The following is a 9,667-nucleotide window of genomic DNA, read 5'->3' as shown; positions in this document are numbered from 1 at the left end:
GGATCTACTACAATTTGGTTGTAACCTGAATAGCCATCCAAAAAGCAGTAGTATTCATGACCTGCTAGTCTCTCTAGCATCTGGTCTATGAATGGTAAAGGAAAATGATCCTTTCTTGTGGCTGTATTTAGCCTTCTGTAATCAATACACATACGCCACCCTGTAACTGTTCTTGTAGGAACCAGTTCATTCTTTTCATTATGAACCACTGTCATGCCTCCCTTCTTGGGGACAACGTGGACAAGGCTCACCCAGGGGCTATCAGAAATAGGATAAATAATCCCAGCCTCTAGTAACTTAGTGACCTCTTTCTGCACCACCTCCTTCATGGCTGGATTTAGCCGCCTTTGTGGTTGAACCACTGGCTTAGCATCATCCTCCAATAGGATCTTGTGCATGCATCTTGCTGGGCTAATGCCCTTAAGATCACTTATGGACCACCCAAGAGCTGTCTTGTGTGTCCTTAGCACTTGAATTAGTGCTTCCTCTTCATGTGGATTTAAAGCAGAGCTTATGATCACTGGAAAAGTGTCACCTTCTCCCAGAAATGCATATTTCAGGGATGGTGGTAGTGGCTTGAGCTCGGGTTTAGGAGGCTTATCTTCTTCCTGAGGAATTTTCAGAATTTCTTTTATTTCCTTTAGTTCCTCTAGCTCTGATTCAAGACTTTCAGTCATATTGACCTCCTCCACCAAAGAGTCAATAATATCAGCGCTCATGCAGTCATTTGATGTGTCTGGATGCTGCATAGCTTTGACAACATTCAACTTGAACTCATCCTCATTGACTCTCAGGGTTAATTCCCCTTTTTGAACGTCAATGAGGGTTCGTCCAGTTGCTAGGAAAGGTCTTCCTAGAATGAGAGTTGCACTCTTGTGCTCCTCCATTTCCAGCACTACAAAGTCAGTGGGAAAGGCAAATGGCCCAACCTTGACAATCATGTCCTCAATTATGCCTGATGGATATTTAATGGAGCCATCAGCAAGTTGGAGGCATATTCGGGTTGGTTTGACTTCTTCAGTCAAGCCAAGCTTTCTGATAGTAGATGCAGGTATTAGGTTGATACTTGCCCCAAGATCACATAGAGCTTTCTTGGTACAAGTACCCTCTAATGTGCATGGTATCATAAAGCTTCCTGGATCTTGAAGCTTCTCTGGTAATCTTTTCAGAATTACTGCACTGCATTCTTCAATAAGAAACACTTTTTCAGTTTCTCTCCAATCCTTCTTATGACTTAAGATCTCTTTCATGAACTTAGCATAAGAAGGTATTTGCTCAAGTGCCTCTGCAAACGGAATCTTTATTTCAAGAGTCCTTAGATAGTCTGCAAAGCGGGCAAATTGCTTATCCTGTTCCGCTTGGCGGAGTTTCTGAGGATAAGGCATCTTGGCTTTATATTCTTCAACCTTAGTTGCTGCAGGTTTATTCCTTACAGAGGTGGTTAGAGAAGCCTTTTTAAAGGGGTTACTATCAGCACTCTCAGGTGTCTGATTCTCCATTGGCGTTTGAATGCCAAGATTGGGTGAAGAATGGGCGCTTAACGCCAATTTTTCCCATTTTTCTAGCGTTTGAACGCCAGAACTGGGCAGGGAATGGGCGTTTAACGCCAGCTTTCCCCCCCCCCCCCCCTTTCTGGCGTTTGAACGCCAAGAGTATTCCTCTCTGGGCTCTTACTGTCCTCAGAGGGATTTTAGACAGTGGTTTGGTTCTCCTCTATCAATTGTTCCTTTATTGGCTTTTTGCTACTTTGAGCAATGTTATTCAATGTCTTCCCACTCCTCAGTTGAACTGCTTGGCATTCTTCTGTTATCTGTTTAGATAACTGTTGTTTTGCCTGATTAAACTGTGATTCTATGTTCTTGTTAGCAATTTTAGTTTATTAGAGCATCTCTTTAAATTCTGCTAACTGTTTTGTCATCAGGTGTAATTGCTGATTAAGCTCAACCATCTGTTCTTGAGGATTAGGCTCAGTGGCTACTGCCATAACTTCTTCTTTTGTAGAGAACTCATTGCTAGAGTACAAATGTTGATTTCTAGCAACAGTATCTATAAGCTCTTGAGCCTCTTCAATGGTCTTCCTCATATGTATAGATCCACCAGCTGAGTGGTCTAGAGACATCTGAGCTTTTTCTGTAAGCCCATAGTAGAAGATGTCTAACTGTACCCACTCTGAAAATATTTCAGAGGGGCATTTTCTTAGCATACCTCTATACCTCTCCCAGGCATTATAAAGGGATTCATTATCCTCTTGTTTAAAGCCTTGGATGTCCAGCCTTAGCTGTGTCATCCTTTTTGGAGGGTAAAATTGATTCAGGAATTTATCTGATAACTGTTTCCATGTCTTTATGCTTGCTGTAGGTTGGTTATTGATGAGCGGATAATTTGTACGCTTTTTGGCATTGTTTTTAGTATGTTTTTAGTAGTTTTAGTTGAGTTTTTAGTATATTTTTATTAGTTTTTAGTTAAAATTCACTTTTCTGGACTTTACTATGAGTTTGTGTGTTTTTCTGTGATTTCAGGTATTTTCTGGCTGAAATTGAGGGACCTGAGCAAAAATCTGATTCAGAGACTGAAAAGGACTGCAGATGCTGTTGGATTCTGACCTCCCTGCACTAGAAGTGGATTTTCTGGAGCTACAGAAGCCCAATTGGCACGCTCTCAACGGCGTTGGAAAGTAGACATCCTGGGCTTTCCAGCAATATATGATAGTCCATACTTTGCTTAAGATTTGATGGCCCAAACCGGCGTTCAAAGTCACCCTCAGAATTCCCAGCGTTAAACGCCGGAACTGGCACCAAAATGGGAGTTAAACGCCCAAACTGGCACAAAAGCTGGCGTTTAACTCCAAGAAGAGTCTCTACACGAAAAATGCTTCATTGCTCAGCCCAAGCACACACCAAGTGGACCCGAAAGTGGATTTTTATGTCATTTACTCATCTTTGTAATCCTTAGGCTACTAGTTCCCTATAAGTTGGACTTTTTACTATTGTATTTGACATCTTGGGATCGGACATTTTAGATCCTTTGATCACTGGGGGCTGGCCTCACGGCCATGCCTAGACCTTGTTCTTATGTATTTTCAACAGTGGAGTTTCTACACACCATAGATTAAGGTGTGGAGCTCTGCTGTACCTCGAGTATTAATGCAATTACTATTGTTCTTCTATTCAATTCAGCTTGTTCTTATTCCAAGATATTCATTCGCACTCAAGAACTTGATGAATGTGATGATTATGTGACACTCGTCATCATTCTCACTTATGAACAAGTGACTGACAACCACTCTGTTCTACAAGCAACAAGGCTCTAATGTTTATCTCTTGGATTCTTTAACCGGAATCTTCGTGGTATAGGCAAGAACTGATGGCGGCATTCAAGAGAATCCGGAAGGTCTAACCTTGTCTGTGGTATTCTGAGTAGGATTCAATGATTGAATGACTGTGATGTGCTTCAAACTCCTGAAGGCGGGGCGTTAGTGACAGACGCAAAAGAATCAATGGATTCTATTTCGGCCTGATCGAGAACCGACAGATGGATAGCCGTGCCGTGACAGGGTGAATTGAACATTTCCACTAAGAGGATGGGAGGTAGCCACTGACAACGGTGAAACCCTTGCATAAGCTTGCCATGGAAAGGAGTAAGAAGGATTGGATGAAGACAGTAGGAAAGCAGAGAGACGGAAGGGACAAGCATCTTCATACGCTTATCTGAAGCTCTCACCAATGATATACATAAGTATCTCTATCTTTATCTTTATGTTTTATTCATATATCACCCATACCCAATTGAGTCTGCCTGACTAAGATTTACAAGGTGACCATAGCTTGCTTCATACCAACAATCTCCGTGGGATCGACCCTTACTCGCGTAAGGTTTATTACTTGGACGACCCAGTGCACTTGCTGGTTAGTTGTGCGAAGTTGTGTTTATGCCATGGTATTGAGCACCAAGTCTTTGGAGCCATTACTAGGGATTATTTGAGTTGTAGTGATCACAATTTCGTGCACCAAGTTTTTGGCGCCGTTGCCGGGGATTGTTTTGTGTATGGACAACTGACGGTTCATCTTGTTGCTTAGATTAGGTATTTTTCAGAGTTCTTAAAAATGAATTCTAGAGTTTCATGATGATCTGTTGAAATCTGGCTGGCTGAGAAGCCATGTCTAATCTTATTGGACCGAGGTTTCAACTGATCATCACAAGAGCTTGTTGATCTCTATCAATCTTGCTATTGGAGCAATGAACTGCTAAGGCTTGGCTGGCCATTGGCCATGTCTAGTGTTTTGGACCGAAGCTTTCTTTGAAAGCTTGGCTGGCTGTGAAGCCATGTCTAATTCCTGGACCGGAGTCTTAGACTAGCATTGCAATGATTCCTGGAGTTCTAATTAAGAATTCTGAAACCTTTGTTTTCTTTTTTCATATAATTTTCGAAAAAGCACAAAAAAATTTACAAAATCATAAAAACCAAAAATATTTTATGTTTCTTGTTTGAGTCTAGTGTCTAATTTTAAGTTTGGTGTCTTGCATGCATTGTTTATTTGATCTTGGTTCTATTTTCAAGTCAATAGTACAGGGAACTGAAGATTCAGAACATGCAGCAGAGGAATTACACAGAAAAAGCTGGGCGTTCAAAACGCCCAGTGAAGAAGGACAGACTGGCGTTTAAACGCCAGCCAGGGTGCCTGGTTGGGCGTTTAACGCCCAAAAAGGTAGTGCACTGGGCGTTAAACGCCAGAATGTGCACCATTCTGGGCGTTTAACGCCAGGATGGCACAAGAGGGAAGATTTTGTTTTCAAATCAATTTTTCTTCAAGTTTTCAAAGTTTTTCAAAATCAAATCTTTTTCAAATCAAATCTTTTCAATCAAATGTTTTCAAAATCAATTTCTTTCCTTTTTCAAAGATACTTGCTAACAATTAATGATTTGATTGAACAATTAAAGTATGTTGCCTTTTCTGTTGAGAGAGGTTTAATGTTTGAATCATATCTTTTCTTGTTAGGCAAGTCATTAATTTTTAAAATCAAATCTTTTTAAAATTGTTTTCAAATCATATCTTTTCAATCATATCTCTTTAAAACCATAATTTTTCAATCATATCTTTTTAATCACATCATTTTTTTAAAATAGTTTTCAATCATATCTTTTTGATTTCTAAATTCAAAATCTTTTTCAAAGATCATTTGATTTCTTTCCCACTCTTGGTTTTCGAAAATCAAATCAAAGTTTTTCAAAATGTTTTCAAACTTTTTCACTTAATTTTCGAAAAAAATCTCTTCCCCTCTTCTCACATCCTTCTATTAATGGAGTACCACTCCTCTTCAATGCACAATTCGAACTCTATCTGATTAAGTTCGAATTCTTCTACCTCCTTCTTCTACTTTTCTTTTCCTCTGACACCTCAAGGAATCTCTATACTGTGACATAGAGGATTCCATATTTTCTTGTTCTCTTCTCTTTCATATGAGCAGGAACAAAGACAAAGGCATTCTTGTTGAAGCTGACCCTGAACCTGAAAGGACCTTGAAGCGAAAGCTAAGAGAAGCTAAGGCACAATTCTCTGTAGAGGACCTAACAGAAATCTTCAAAGAAGAAAAACACATGGCAGCCGAAGACAACAACAATGCCAACAATGCAAGGAAGGTGCTGGGTGACTTTACTGCACCTACTCCCGACTTCTATGGGAGAAGCATCTCTATCCCTGCCATTGGAGTAAACAACTTTGAGCTTAAGCCTCAATTAGTTTCTCTAATGCAACAGAATTGCAAGTTCCATGGACTTCCATTGGAAGATCCTCATCAGTTTTTAGCTGAATTCTTGCAAATCTGTGACACTGTCAAGACTAATGGGGTTGACCCTGAGGTCTACAGACTTATGCTATTCCCTTTTGCTGTAAGAGACAGAGCTAGGACATGGTTGGACTCACAACCTAAAGAAAGCCTGGACTCATGGGAAAAGCTAGTCAATGCCTTCTTGGCAAAGTTCTTTCCACCTCAAAAATTGAGTAAGCTTAGAGTGGAAGTCCAAACCTTCAGACAGAAGGATGGTGAATCCCTCTATGAAGCTTGGGAAAGATACAAGCAATTGATCAGAAAATGTCCTTCTGACATGCTTTCTGAATGGAGCATCATAGGTATTTTCTATGATGGTCTCTCTGAACTATCCAAGATGTCTTTGGATAACTCTGCTGGAGGATCTCTTCATCTGAAGAAGACGCCTACAGAAGCTCAAGAGCTCATTGAAATGGTTGCAAATAACCAATTCATGTATACTTCTGAAAGGAATCCTGTGAACAATGGGACTAATCAGAAGAAAGGAGTTCTTGAGATTGATACTCTGAATGCCATATTGGCTCAGAATAAGATATTGACTCAACAAGTCAATTTGATTTCTCAAAGTCTGTCTGGAATGCAAAACGCACCAAGCAGTACTAAGGATGCTTCATCTGAAGAAGAAGCTTATGATCCTGAGAACCCTTCAATGGAAGAGGTGAATTACCTAGGAGAACCCTATGGAAACACCTATAATTCTTCATGGAGAAATCATCCAAATTTCTCATGGAAGAATCAAGAGAGACCTCAACAAGGTTTCAATAACAATAATGGTAGAAGAAACAGGTTTAGCAATGGCAAGCCTTTTCCATCATCTTCTCAGCAACAGACAGAGAATTCTAAGCAGAACCCCTCTGACTTAGCAACCATGGTCTCTGATCTAATCAAAACCACTCAAAGTTTCATGACTGAAATAAGGTCCTCCATTAGGAACTTGGAGGCACAAGTGGGACAGCTGAGCAAGAAAGTTACTGAACTCCCTCCTAGTACTCTTCCAAGCAATACAGAAGAAAATCCAAAAGGAGAGTGCAAGGCTATCAACATGGCCGAATTTGGAGAGGAAGGAGAGGAAGTGAACGCCACTGAGGAAGACCTCAATGGGCGTGCACTGACCTCCAATGAGTTCCCTAATGAGGAACCATGGGAATCTGAGGCTCAAAATGAGACCATAGAGATTCCATTGGACTTACTTCTGCCTTTCATGAGCTCTGATGAGTATTCTTCCTCTGAAGAGGATGAGTATGTCACTGAAGAGCAAGTTGCTAAATACCTTGGAGCAATCATGAAGCTAAATGACAAGTTATTTGGAAATGAGACTTGGGAGGATGAACCCCCTTTACTCACCAAAGAACTGGATGACTTGTCTAGGCAGAAATTACCTCAAAAGAGACAAGATCCTGGGAAGTTTTCAATACCTTGTACCATAGGCACCATGACCTTCAAGAAGGCTCTGTGTGACTTAGGGTCAAGTGTAAACCTCATGCCTCTCTCTGTAATGGAGAAGCTAGGTATCTATGAGGTACAAGCTGCAAGAATCTCACTAGAAATGGCAGACAATTCAAGAAAACAAGCTTATGGACTTGTAGAGGACGTTTTGGTAAAGATTGAAGACCATTACATCCCTGCTGATTTCATAGTCCTAGAGACTGGGAAGTGCATGGATGAATCCATCATCCTTGGCAGACCCTTCCTAGCCACAGCAAAGGCTGTGATTGATGTTGATAGAGGAGAACTGATCATTCAAGTGAATGAAGAATCCTTTGTGTTTAAGGCTCAAGGATATCCCTCTGTCACCATGGAAAGGAAGCATGAAGAGCTTCTCTCAAATCAGAGTCAAACAGAGCCCCCACAGTCAAACTCTAAGTTTGGTGTTGGGAGGCCACAACCAAACTCTAAGTTTGGTGTTGAACCCCCACATTCAAACTCTAAGTTTGGTGTTGGGAGGTTCCAACATTGCTCTGAGTATATGTGAGGCTCCATGAGAGCCCTCTGTCAAGCTACTGACATTAAAGAAGCGCTTGTTGGGAGGCAACCCAATGTTATATTTTATCTATTTTCTTTTGTTATTTTATTTTATTTTGTAGGTTGATGATCATGAGAAGTCACAAAATCAATTGAAAAAGCAAAAACAGAATGAAAAACAGGAAGAAAAACAGCACACCCTGGAGGAAGAACCTACTGGCGTTTAAACGCCAGTAAGGCTAGCAGATGGGCGTTTAACGCCCAGTCTGGCACCATTCTGGGCGTTTAACGCCAGAAAGGGGCACCAGACTGGTGTTAAACGCCAGGAAAGGGCAAGAACCTGGCGTTAAACGCCAGAAATGGGCACCAGCCCGGCGTTTAACGCCAGAATTGGCTCAAAACGTGATTTTGCATGCCATTTGGTGCAGGGATGACTTTTCCTTGACACCACAGGATCTGTGGACCCCACAGGACCCCCACCAACCCCACTACTCTCTCTCTTCTTCACCCATTCCCCAATCACCTCAATACCTCTTCCCCAAAAACCCTTCACCTATCAAATCCCATCTTTCTCTTCCACACTCACATCCATCCTTCATAAAACCCCACCTACCTCACCCTTCAAATTCAAACCACTTTCCCTCCCAAATCCACCTATACATGACCGAACCATGAGCCCCCCTCTCCTATATAAACCCTTCTTCACCCCTTCATTTTCACACACCCTAAACACCACTTCTCCCCCTCTTTGGCCGAACACAAAGCCATTCCCTTCTTCCTCATTTCTTCTTCTTCTACTCTCTTCTTTCTTCTTTTGCTCGAGGACGAGCAAACCTTTTAAGTTTAGTGTGGTAAAAGCATTGCTTTTTGTTTTTCCATAACCATTTATGGCATCCAAGGCCGGAGAAACCTCTAGAAAGAGGAAAGGGAAGGCAAAAGCTTCCACCTCCGAGTCATGGGAGATGGAGAGATTCATCTCAAGGGTGCATCAAGACCACTTCTATGAAGTTGTGGCCTTGAAGAAGGTGATCCCCGAGGTCCCTTTTTCACTCAAAAAGAGTGAATATCCGGAGATCCGACATGAGATCCGAAGAAGAGGTTGGGAAGTTCTCACCAACCCCATTCAACAAGTCGGAATCTTAATGGTTCAAGAGTTCTATGCCAATGCATGGATCACCAAGAACCATGATCAAAGTGTGAACCCGGATCCAAAGAATTGGCTCACCATGGTTCGGGGGAAATACTTGGATTTTAGTCCGGAAAATGTAAGGATGGCATTTAACTTGCCTATGATGTAAGGAGATGAACATCCTTACACTAGAAGGGTCAACTTTGATCAAAGGTTAGACCAAGTCCTCACTGACATTTGTGAAGAGGGCGCCCAATGGAAGAGAGATTCAAGAGGGAAGCCGGTTCAATTAAGAAGGCATGACCTCAAGCCCGTGGCTAGAGGATGGTTGGAGTTTATCCAACGCTCAATCATTCCCACCAGCAACTGGTCCGAAGTTACTCTAGACCGGGCCATCATGATCCATAGCATCATGATTGGAGAAGAAGTGGAAGTTCATGAGGTTATAGCCCAAGAACTCTATAAGGTGGCGGACAAGTCCTCTACCTTGGCAAGGTTAGCCTTTCCTCATCTCATTTGTCACCTCTGTTATTCAGTTGGAGTGGACATAGAGGGAGACATCCCCATTGATGAGGATAAGCCCATCAATAAGAAAAGGATGGAGCAAACAAGAGACCCCTCTCATCATGAGATCCCTGAGATGCCTCAAGGGATGCACTTTCCTCCACAAGACTATTGGGAGCAACTGAACACCTCCCTAGGAGAATTGAGTTCCAACATGGGACAACTAAGGGTGGAGCACCAAGAACA

The 9,667-nt window shown here is 41.8% G+C and overlaps 1 non-coding gene across 1 annotated transcript; it reads right to left on the bottom strand.

Moving 5' to 3' along the window:
• Nucleotides 1-6,001: 6,001 nt before the first annotated feature.
• LOC130963894 (small nucleolar RNA R71) lies at nt 6,002-6,109 on the bottom strand. The gene has a single exon (XR_009080011.1). It is a non-coding gene; the product is annotated as a small nucleolar RNA R71 (small nucleolar RNA).
• Between the last annotated feature and the right edge of the window lie 3,558 nt (nt 6,110-9,667).

This window comes from Arachis stenosperma, chromosome 2 (genome assembly GCF_014773155.1).
Source record: "Arachis stenosperma cultivar V10309 chromosome 2, arast.V10309.gnm1.PFL2, whole genome shotgun sequence".
Classification (NCBI taxonomy): Eukaryota; Viridiplantae; Streptophyta; class Magnoliopsida; order Fabales; family Fabaceae; genus Arachis; species Arachis stenosperma.
Note: the sequence above shows the minus strand (reverse complement) of the source record. Positions and strands in the feature narration are given on the sequence as shown.